This window comes from Eumetopias jubatus, unplaced genomic scaffold (assembly GCF_037043125.1).
Source record: "Eumetopias jubatus isolate StellerSeaLion01/CBP00866 unplaced genomic scaffold, mEumJub1_p1.0 scaffold_15, whole genome shotgun sequence".
Lineage (NCBI taxonomy): Eukaryota > Metazoa > Chordata > Mammalia > Carnivora > Otariidae > Eumetopias > Eumetopias jubatus.
The window spans coordinates 1,821,990-1,833,896 of NW_028274821.1; the positions used below are offsets into that span (position 1 = coordinate 1,821,990).

Consider the following 11,907-nt stretch of genomic DNA (forward strand, 5'->3'; position numbering starts at 1 on the left):
GGAAATCCAGGAGGCCCACAGCAAGAAAACTAGCCTCTTTACTTAGGAAAAGGAAAATATACAGGCAATATAATCCATAACTAAATGATTGACAATTTCAGGACTGGACTGGTTCACTCTAACTGAACTGTTTCTCTAGCTACTTCTGACTGTTAGAGCTGCAGGCTTTAGAGAATTGTTCACCTGCAGATGCTCATAGAGTTCTATGAGAATACATTTAGGTTCTGTATAAACTATATAGAATAAGGAAAACATTCAAAGAATTTTGAAAAGCAGTACATTTAGCCCATTAATAAAACTGGAATAATATAACCACACCAGGTAAAGAAATATTTTAAAATGAAAAAAGTGCTGCCTGTACTTAGAAGGAGCACAGGAAATAGTTTAATTCCTTCCATTTCCAAAGGTGGATTTATTTTTATAATTATACTGATAGTTTTAATTTTGCTTCAAAATGTATGTAACATATTTGACACTTAATATTACACACTAAGACAGTATGTGTATGTTTGTGTTACTAAGAACATTTTCACATTTTATCTCTCTCCCACTTTGTTTCAGCCAACTCAGTCAAAGCAATAAACATTTTTCAGTGTTTAAAAAAAAAAAAGACCTAACAATTGTAAATATTTATGCCCCTAACTTGGGAGCAGCCAAATATATAAACCACTAGTAACAAAATTAAAGAAACTCAGTGATAATAATACAATAATAGTAGGGGACTTTAACACCCCACTCACAGCAATGGACAGATCATCTAAGCAGAAAATCAACAAGGAAATGAGGGCTTTGAATGACCCACTGGACCAGATGGACTTCACAGATATATACAGAGCATTTCATCCTAAAGCACCAGAATACGCATTCTTCTCGAGTACACATGGAATCTTGTCCAGAACAGATCACATACTGCGTCACAAATCAGGTCTCAGCCAGCACAAAAAGACTGAGATTATAATATGCATATCTTTAAACCACGGTTTGTTAAATTTTGAAGTCAACCACAAGAAAAAATTTGGAAGGACCACAACCACATGGAGGTTAAAGAGCATCTTACTAAATGAATGTGTCAATCAGGAAATTAAAGAATAATTTAAAAAAATACATGGAAGCAAATGAAAATGAAAACATGACAGTTCAAAACCTTTGGGATGTAGCAAAGGCGGTCCTAAGAGGGAAGTATATGGCAATACAGGCCTTCCTCAAGAAATAAGAAACATCTCAAATATACAAGTTAACCTTATACCTAAAAGAGCTGGAGAAAACACAGCAAATTAACCTAAATCAAGCAAGAGAAGAGAAACAACAAAGATTAGAGCAGAAATCAATGAGATAGAAATAAAAAAAAAAAAAAAACCAGAACAGATAATAAACTAGGAGCTGGTTTTCTGAAAGAATTAAGATCGATAAACCCTAGCCAGACTTACCAAAAAGAAAAGAGGACCCAAATAAATAAAATCACTTGAAAGAGATCACAACCCAAAGATATATAAGCAATTGTAAGAACATATTATGAGCAACTATATGCCAACAAACTAGGCAATCTGGAAGAAATGGATGCATTCCTAGAGACATATAAACTACCAAAACTGAGACAGGAAGAAATAGAAAATCTGAACAGACCCATAACCAGCAAGGCAATTGAAGCAGTAATCAAAAACCTCCCAAAGAGAGTCTAGGGCCAGATGGCTTCCTAGAGGAATTCTACTAAATATCTAAAGAAGAGTTAGTACCTATTCTTCTGAAATTGTTCCCAAAAAACAGAAGTGGAAGGAAAACTTTCAAACTCATTACCTTGGTCCCAAAACCAGACAAAAGACTCCAACAAAAAGAATTACAAACCAATATCCCTGCTGAACATGGATGTCAAAATACCCACCAAGATACTACTCAATAGGATCCAACAGTACACTAAAAGGATTATTCACCACAACCAAGTGGGATTTATCCCTGGGCTGCAAGGGTGGTTCAACATTCACAAATCAATCTGATACACCACATTAATAAAAGAAAGGACAAGAACCATATGATCCTCTCAATAGATGCAGAAAAAAATCATTTGACAAAATATAGCATCCTTTCTTGATAAAAATTCTCCACAGTGTAGGGATAGAAGGAACATACCTCAATATCAAAAAAGCTATATATGAAGACCCATAGTGCCTATCATCTTCAACAGGAAAAACTGAAGAGCTTTTCCCCTAAGGTCAGGAACATGACAGGGATGTCCACTCCCACCACTGTTGTTCAACATAGTACTGGATATACCAGCCTCAGCAGTCAGACAACAAAAAAGAAATAAAAGGCATCCAAATCAGCAAAGAAGTCAAACTTTCACTCTTCACAGATGACAAGATACTCTACGTAGAAAACCCGAATGACTCCACAAAAAAATTGCTAGAACTAATACAGGAATTCAGCAAAGTGGCAGGATATAAAAATCAATGGACAAAAGTGAGCTTCATTTCTATACACCAACGACAAAGCCACAGAAAAAGAAATCAAGGAATCGATCCCATTAACAACTGCACCAAAAACCATAAGAGACCTAGGAATAAACCTAACCAAAGAGGGAAAGAATGTGTACTCTGAACACTACAGAACACTTATGAAAGAAATTGAGGAAGACACACAGAAATCCACGCTCATGGATTGGAAGAACAAGTATTGTTAAAATGTCTGTGCTACCCAACACAATCTACACATTCAATGCAATCCGTATCAAAAAGTCACCAGCATTTTTCACAAATCTGGAATGAACAATTCTAAAATTTGTATGGAACCAGAAAACACCCTAAATAGCCTAAGTAATGTTGAAAAGGAAAACCAAAGCTGGAGGCATCACAATTCCAGACTTTGAGCTGTACTACAAGGCTGTAATCATCAAGACAGTATGGTACTGGCACAAAAACAACACATAAATCAATGGAACAGAACAAAGAACTCAGAATTGGGACCCTCAACTCTATGGTCAACTAATCTTCAACAAAGCAGGAAAGAATATCCAACGGAAAAAAAGTCTCTTCAACAAATGATGTTTGGAAAATTGGACATCCAGAAGAATGCAACTATACCATTTTCTTACACCATGCCAAAGAATGAAACTACCATTTTCTTACCATACACAAAAATAAAACTCAAAATGGATGAAAGACCTAACTCTAAGACAGAAATCCATCAAAATCCTAGACGAGAACACAGGCAGCAATCTCTGTGACCTCGGCCACAGCAACTTCTTGCTAGACATGTCTCCAAAGGCAAGGGAAACAAAGGCAAAAATGAACTATTGGGACTTCATCAGGATAAGAAACTTTTGCACAGCAAAGGAAACAGTCAACAAAACTAAAAGTCAACCTACGGGAGAGAGAGTCCAAGATGGCAGAGGAGTAGGAGACCTTAATTTCGTCTGGTCCCAGGAATTCAGCTAAATAGCTACCAAATCATTCTGAACACCCGCAAACTCAAGCAGATATCCAAGAAGAGAATAGCTGCAACTCTACAAATAGAAAAGTGACCGCTTTCTGCAAGGTAAGAGGTGCGGAGAAGTGAATCCGAGGTGAGATGTCGGAAGATAAACCATGGGGGGAGGGAGCCCCTGTCAGCCAGCTATCAGAAAATGATATAGCAGCAGAAAACAAAATCAGAACTTTTAGAAGTCAGTTCCGGTGAGGGACATCCCTGCCTGAAAGGCACTCAGGTGGTGAAGCAGGGCGGAATCCTAAGTGGGAGAGTGTGGTGTCAGGATCCTCAGGGTCATAGGAAGACCGGGGGAGCCTGGATGTGGCAGAGTTCTCAGGCATCAGAGCGGGGAAAGCCGGCTGCAATCAGCGAGCCCAGGAGTGGGCTCTCAGCTTGGGGTTGCCATAAACTGCGAACCAAGGCACGGTCAGGCAACTGCTCTCTGAGCAGGGGCCCAACAAGCAGCAGAACCAGCGAGAACCCCCTTCCTTCCCTGGGAGGAGTGGTGCAGGTATGCACCGCAGGAGTCTGCAGGGTTTGGAGACTTGAAATGGGGTCGCGTACCTGAGATATACTCAGTCACAGGCTGAGTTAGCACAGAGTGCAGACAGAGACCAGGCAGACAGGAGTGATCTTTTTCCTGAGGGTGCACCGAGGAGTGGGGCCCCGAGCTTTTGGTTCCAGGGCTGGAGATTGGGAGGTCGCCATTTTCATTCTCATCCTCTAAAGCGGAGTGGAAAGCCTTCAGAGAACAAAAGCCATATAGAGCAATCTGGAACAGATTACTTAGCCTGGCCCCCTGGCAAGGGCGGTGCAATTCTGCCCAGGAAAAACACAAGAAAATCAACGCAACAGGCCCCTCCCCCAGATCAGCAAGAACATCCAGCTAAAACCAAGTTTACCGATCACTGAGAACTGCAAAACTTCAGCACTAGAGGAATATAGCATATAGAACTCATGGTTTTTCCCCATGATTCTTTTTTTTCCCCAAGATTTTATTCATTTGACAGAGACACAGAGCACAAATAAGAGGAGTGTCAGGCAGAGAGCGAGGGAGAAGCAGGCTCCCCACTGAACAGGGAGCAAGATGCAGGGCTCGATCCCAGGACTCCAGGGATCATGACCTGAGCCAAAGACAGACACATAATCAACTTATCACCAAGACGCCCCAATAGTTCTTTAATCTTTCAATTTTAATTTTCTCTTTCCTTTTTCAACCAACTTCTTATTTTATCAACTTTTTAAAAAATCTTTAATTTTCATTGTTACAGTTACATTCTATCCTTTCATTGTATATGATTTATATTGTGTGTATATATATGTGTTTCTAGTGTATGGCTCTGTTCTCTTCACCTGTCTGATCATATTCTCCTTTTATCTTTTCCTTTTTGTTTTGTTAAAGTCTTTGTTAATTTTCATCTTTACAGTTACAATCTATCCTTTCAATGTATTTAATTTTATTTTTGTATATATGTATATATGTGTGTGTGTGTATATATATATATATATATGTAAGTTTTTCTTTCTTTACAATTTTGAGATACAGTATCTTCTAATAAACTGACCAAAATACACTCAGGACATAATGTATTGCCCTGGTCTGTTCACCTGTTTATATTCCTTCTTTTTTCTCTTTTAATTTTCATTTTTGCAGTTACATTCTATTCTTTTATTGTATTTAAATTTTTGTACATATATGTTTTCCTTTACAATTTTGGGATCTAGTTTTCTAACAAATGGACCAAAATACACAGAGGATCCAGTGTATTGCTCTATTCTGTTCACCTGTCTGATTTTATATATATATATTTTTTTGGGGGGGGAGGGGTTTCGGGTCTCTTCTGATTTGCTTCTTGTATATTTCTCTGGGGTCATTGTTGCCATTTTAGTATTTTGTTCTCTCCTTCACTGAGTCTTTGGACAGAATGACAAGACAGAAAAACTCACCTCAAAAAAGAGAATAAGAGGCAGTACTGACTGCCAGGGACATAACCAGTATGGATATAAGATGTTGGAACTACAGTTCAGAATAACAATTATGAATATACTAGCTGCGCTTGAAAAAACGATAAACATAAAGGCATCCTGTGTTCACAGATTGATGTAACATTCATAATATGTCAGTATTGCCTACTAAATGCAATCTCTTTCAACACTGTACAGATTAAATGCAATCTCTTTCAACATTCCAATTTTTTCAGAAAGAGAAAAATCCACCCAAAAATTCATATGGAATTTAATAGACTTAAACTGTCAAAACCAAATGACCTTGAAAAGAAACAAAGTTTGAGGTTTCAAACTTTTTTATTTCAAACTTACTACAAAACTGTAGTGGTTAAAATATCTTAGTACTGGCATAAACACAGGCATATAGACAATGAAATAGAATAGAAACCCAGAAATAAATCCTTACATATACCACCAAATTTTTTTAAAGTTTTAATTTAAATTCCAGTTACTTCAGTGTAATATTAGTTTCAGGTGTAGAATTTAGCAGTTGGACACTTACATGCAACTACTACTACTTAACCAAAGACTACAAAAATACAAATTCAAAGGGATCATGCCCCCTGATGTTTACCGCAGCATTCTCAACAACAGCCAAATTATGGAAAAAGCCCAAATGTCCCTCGACTGATGAATGGATATAGAAGATGTTGGTATATATTTATACACACACACACACACACACACACACACACACACAGGAATATTAGACATAAAAAATAAGGAAATCTTGCCATTTGCTGTGACATGGATGGAGCTAGAGAGTATTATACTAACCAAATGACTTTTAACAAGAGTGCCAAGACCATACAATCAGGAATTGTATGAATATCAGAGTCAAAAGAATGAAGTTGGACGGTTACCTTATACCACATAAAAATTAACTCAAAATGGATCAAAGAACTTAAATGTGAGAACTGTAACTATAAAACTCTTAGAAGAAAATGTTGGGGAAAAAACTTCATGATGTGGGACTTATCAATCACTTCTTGGATATAACACAAAAGTGGAAACAATAAAAGAAATAGATAAACTGGATCAATCACAATTAAAAACTTCATCAAAGAATACAATAAGCACAGTGAAAAGGAAACCTGCTGAATGGGAGAAAATGTTTGCAAGTCAAATATCTGATAAAGACTTAATAACAGTATATATAAAGAACGGCTCCGTCTCAACAACATGAAAAAAACCTTTAAAATTTGAGCTAACGATTTCAACAAACTTTCTCCAAAAAAGATATATATATGATCAATAAGCACCTGAGAAGATGCTCAACATCAGTAGTTACTGGAGGAATGCAAATCAAAGCTACAAAATACCACCTCATACCCACTAGATGGCTACCATAAAAAAGAAAAAAATAACAAGCAAATACCAAGTATTGGCAAAGACAGAGAAACTGAAAAACCTGTGCACTGTTGGTGGGAATGTAAAATGGGGCACACACTATGAAAAATAGTGTGGTGGTTCCTCAAAAAATTAAAAATAGAATTTCCATATTATCCCTTAATTCTACTTCCCATTATATACCCAAAATAATTGAAATTAGAGACATGAAGAATCATTTTTTCACTCATGTTCATAGCAGAATTATTTGCTATAGCCAAAAGGTGAAAGAAACCCAAGTGTCCACTGATGGATGAATTGATAAATAAAATATGGTATATACATGCGAGTTAATATTCTTCTTTTTAAAAAAGGGAATTCTGGCACATGCTACAACATGGATTAACCTCAAGGCATTATGCTAAGTAAAGTAGGTCAGTTGCAAAAGGACATATACAAATATGATTCCACTCAATATAAAGTACATTGAGTAATTAAATTCATAGATACAAAAAATAGAATGGTGTGTGCTGGGGCTTTGGGGGTGGGGGAAATGTGGAATTATTGTTCAATAATTACAGATTTTCAGTTTTGCAAGAAAAAAGTTCTGTGGATGATAGTGGTAACAGTAGCACAGCAATGTACATATACTTAATGCCACTGACTTGTGCTTTTAAAAATGGTTAAAATTATATATTTAATGTGTATTTTACCAGAATTTTTTAAGGGAAACTGAGACATATTCACATAAAGAAAAACTAAAGAAGTTCATCACTAGTAGGTCTGCTCAACAAGAAATGTTATAAAAGATAAAGAGAAGTGGCAATCCTTTAGCTAGATGGACCAAGAAAAAGAGACAAGGCTCAAATTAATAAGTTCAGAAATGAATATGGAGACATTGCCACTTACCTTCCAGAAAGAAAAAGGATTTTAGGAGAATCCTATGAACCGTTTTATGCCAACAAATTGTATAACTTAGATGACATCAACAACTTCCTAGAAAAAGAATACCAAAACTGACCCAAAGAAATAGAAAATCTAAACAGACCTATATCAAGTGAAGGGATGCAATCTGTAATCAAAAACCCCCAACAAAGAAAAGCTCAGAACTAAAGGGCTTTACTAATGAATTCTACCAAACATTTATGGAATTATCACCAATCCTCAAACTCTTCCAAAAAATCAAAGAAGAGGGAACATTCCATGATGTCAATATTACACTGGCATCAAAGCCACATAAAGATATCACAGGAAACATAGATATTATTTCCCTATTTCTCACACACAGATGCAAATATCCTCAAAAAGATACTTGCTAACCAAATCTAGCAGCATATTAAGAGGATTATCCATCATGATGAATTGAGATTTATCACAGGAATGGAAAGATGTTTCAAGATATGAAAATTAATCAGTATAACATATGACATTAATAGAATGAAGGAAAAAATAAACATGGCTTTTCCATGTCTTTTGTGGCTAATTGCTGAAGTGCCAGCTGGCACAGCCAAAATGAATTCCAATCCTTTTCTGACTTCTGACCAGAGCAAGCACCGTAACAGGCATCTCAATGCAAGACTATGTCTTCCCCTCTTCCAAAGAGCTGAGACAAAGTACGACATTTGATCCATGCCCATCTGAAAGGATGATAAAGTACAGATTGCGTGAGGACACTACAAAGGTCAGCAAATTGGCAAAGTAGTCCAAGTTTACAGGAAGAAATACATCAGCTACGCTGAACAAGTACAGTGAGAGAAGGCCAATGGCACAACCATCCATGTGGGCATTCACCCTCACAAGGTGGTTACCACTAGATTAAAACTAGACAAAGACCACAAAAAGATCCTTGAAGGTAAAGCCAAATCTCGCCATGTAGAAAAGGAAAAGGGCAAATATAAGGAAGAAATAATTGAGAGGATGCAGAAATAAAGTAATCATATATATGACTTTAAATAAAAACTGTTAAAAATGAAAAATAAAGACATGATTGTCTCAGTTGATACAAAAAATTTTGAAATCTATCATTCTTTTATATATATAAAATATACACATACATATATGTAAAACACAGACACACATATAGGAAAAAGATAATCTAAGTAGGAACTGAAGGTCATGTCCTAAATAAGATAAAGAGTACAAAAGGGGCGCCTCGGTGGCTCAGTCGTTAAGCGTCTGCCTTCAGCTCAGGTCATGATCCCAGGGTCCTGGGATTGAGCCCCGCATCGGGCTCCCTGCTCAGCGGGAAGCCTGCTTCTCTCTCTCCCACTCCCCCTGCTTGTGCTTTCTCTCTCACTGTGTCTCTTTCTGTCAAATAAATAAATAAAATCTTTAAAAAAATAAAAAGAGTACAAAAAACCCACAGCTAACATTATATTCAGTGGTGAAAGGATGGATGGATGCTTGCTTTTGCCTCTCCTATTCAGCATTGTACTGGGAGTTCTAGCCAGAGTAGGCAAGAAAAAGACATAAAACACATCCAAATTGGAAATGAAGAAGTACAGTTCTCTGTTTGCAGGTGACATGATCCTATATATAGAAAAGCCTAAAGAACTCACAAAACACTATCTGAGCTAATTAACAAATTCAGCAAAGTTGCAAGATATTAGATCAGCGCAAAAATCAGTTGTTTCCTATAACCTAGCAGTGACCAATCAGAAAATAAAATTTAGAAAAATCATCTACTTACAACAGCATCTAAAAGAATATAATGGAATATTACTGAACCATCAGAAAAGATGAATACCTACCATTTGCATCAACATGGATGGAACTGGAGGGGATTATGCTAAGTGAAATAAGTCAAGCAGAGAAAGACAATTATCATATGGTTTTACTCAGATGTGGAACAAAAGGAATAGTGCAGAGGACCACAGGGGAAGGGAGGGAAAACTGAAGGGGGAGAAATCAGAGAGGGAGACAAACCATGAGAGACTCTGGACTCGGGTAAATAAACTGAGGGTTACAGAAGGGAGAGGGGTGAAGGGATGGGGTAACCCGCGTGACGGGTATTAAGAAGGGCATGTGATGAGCACTGGGTGTTATACACAACTAATGAATCACTGAACACTATATCAAAAACTAATGTACTATATGTTGGCTAACTGAACATAATAAAAAAACAAAAGAATAAAATACTTAGGAATAAATTTAACCAAGGAGATGCCAGACTTGTACACTGTAAACTATAAACCACCAGTAGCTGAATGGATAAGCAAAATGTTGAGTATTTATCCAATCATATGTCTTTCAACCATAACAGGAACTAAACAAGGAGGGACAGCAGATGGCAGACTAGGCAGGCACTACCCCATTCTTACACAAAACAATAACTACCCACAAATAAAAACAGATCTGGGAAAGTGCCAGAATAAAATTAAGCAGCTGCAGCAACCTAGTGGAGCACAAAATCCATGGATGTACACAAAGGAAAGTGAAGGAAGCATTCTACCTGTGTCACTCCATCCCCTAGCCCAGCGGTTTGGTGCCCAGTGTGATCTGCAACCCCCCTCTACAGGCCAAAGGACAGCAGGAGGACCCCAACAGCCTTCATCACTGAGGACATCAGCAGCCCTTGCCATTCACCACCAGGGTCTAGTGCAGACTTCACTGATGCTGACCCTAACCGACAGAGCTGCCCAGGGTCCATGCCACTGTGCTCCTCTGGAGCAGAAGCCAATGCTGTGAACCCCCTCCCCCATGGCTGTACAACTACCATGCATTCTCATGCCCCAGACCCCGGTGTTACTATCTAATGTTGTCCATGCCTTGGATCCTGGTGCCAAGAGAGATCCCTTAAACTGCGACATCCTTATGTAGAGGAAAGGGAGAGCAGAACCCCAGCAGCCCTCGCTACTCCCATGGAAATCGTCAGTCTTTGATGATGCTGACTGAGCTAACAAAGCTGCCCATATTCAATACCACTGTGTCCCCTTAGAGCCAGGGTCATTGTTGTGCCACCCTAAAGCTGAAGCTGCCACACCCAACTCAGACAGAGCGCTCATACCCACCCACATGTGAAAGTCTTTCCCAACCAAAGCCAGTCTACGAAGCCTGGAAGAGTGACTGGTCCTTCAAATGTGTAGACATCAACACAAGGAAACATAAAAAAAAAAAAAAAAAAATCAAGGAAATATGATACCACCAAAGGAACAACTTTGAAGTAACCTGAAAGAAAGTAGGTATCTATGAACTGCCTGCAAATACTTTAATTTTTAAAAAGAATCTCAGCAAGAAAGGGTCCAAGATAGTGATGTAGGAAGACCCTGAACTCACCTCCTCCATGGACATACCAAATATACACCTATTTATAGAGCAATTCCTTTGGAAAAACTGAGGACTGACTGAACAGCCTGTTCACAACAAAAAACAGAAAGGCCCTACAGAGAATGGCAGCCATGAAAGTGCACACAGTCTACACAGGGGAATACTATACAAGTACATTCCTACAACTTCAGGAGAAGTAGCTGTTCTAATTTATAGAAGCAAAGAAAGCCAAGAAAGAGGAGACAGAGGAATATGCTGCAAATGAAAGAAAAGACAAAACCTCAGGAAAATAGCTAAGTGAAATGATGGAGATAAGTAATCTACCTGATAAAAACTCAAAGTAAGGGTGGGCGCCTGGGTGGCTCAGTTGCTTAAGCCTCTGCCTTCGGCTCAGGTCACGGTCCCAGGGTTCTAGGATCAAGCCCTGCATCGCTTCTCCCTCTCCTGCTCCCTGTTTGTGCGCGCTCTCTATGTCAAATGGATGAATAAAGTCTTTAAAAAAAATTCAAAGTAAAATTCATGAAGATGCTCACCAGACTGGAGCAAATAGTGGATGAATTCAGGGAGAACTTCAACAGGGAGATAGAAAATGTAACTGGGTGATATATGCAACTGATGAATTACTGAACATTACATCTGAAACGATGTACTGTATGTTGGCTAATTCAATTTAAATTTTAAAAAAAGAACTAATCGTGGTTGAAGAACACAATAACTGAAATGAAAAATACAACAGAGGGAATCAACAGTAGATTACGGGATGCAGAAGTGCAGAGCAGCCACCTGGAAGACAGGGAAAGAGAAGCCCCAGCATAACAGCAAAAAGAAAAAAGAATTTAAAGAAAA

General features: G+C 38.0%; 1 pseudogene; it reads left to right on the forward strand.

Moving 5' to 3' along the window:
* The first annotated feature begins 8,306 nt into the window (after window positions 1-8,306).
* LOC114200774 (ribosomal protein uL24-like pseudogene) lies at window positions 8,307-8,724 on the forward strand (annotated as a pseudogene).
* The last annotated feature ends 3,183 nt before the right edge of the window (window positions 8,725-11,907 follow it).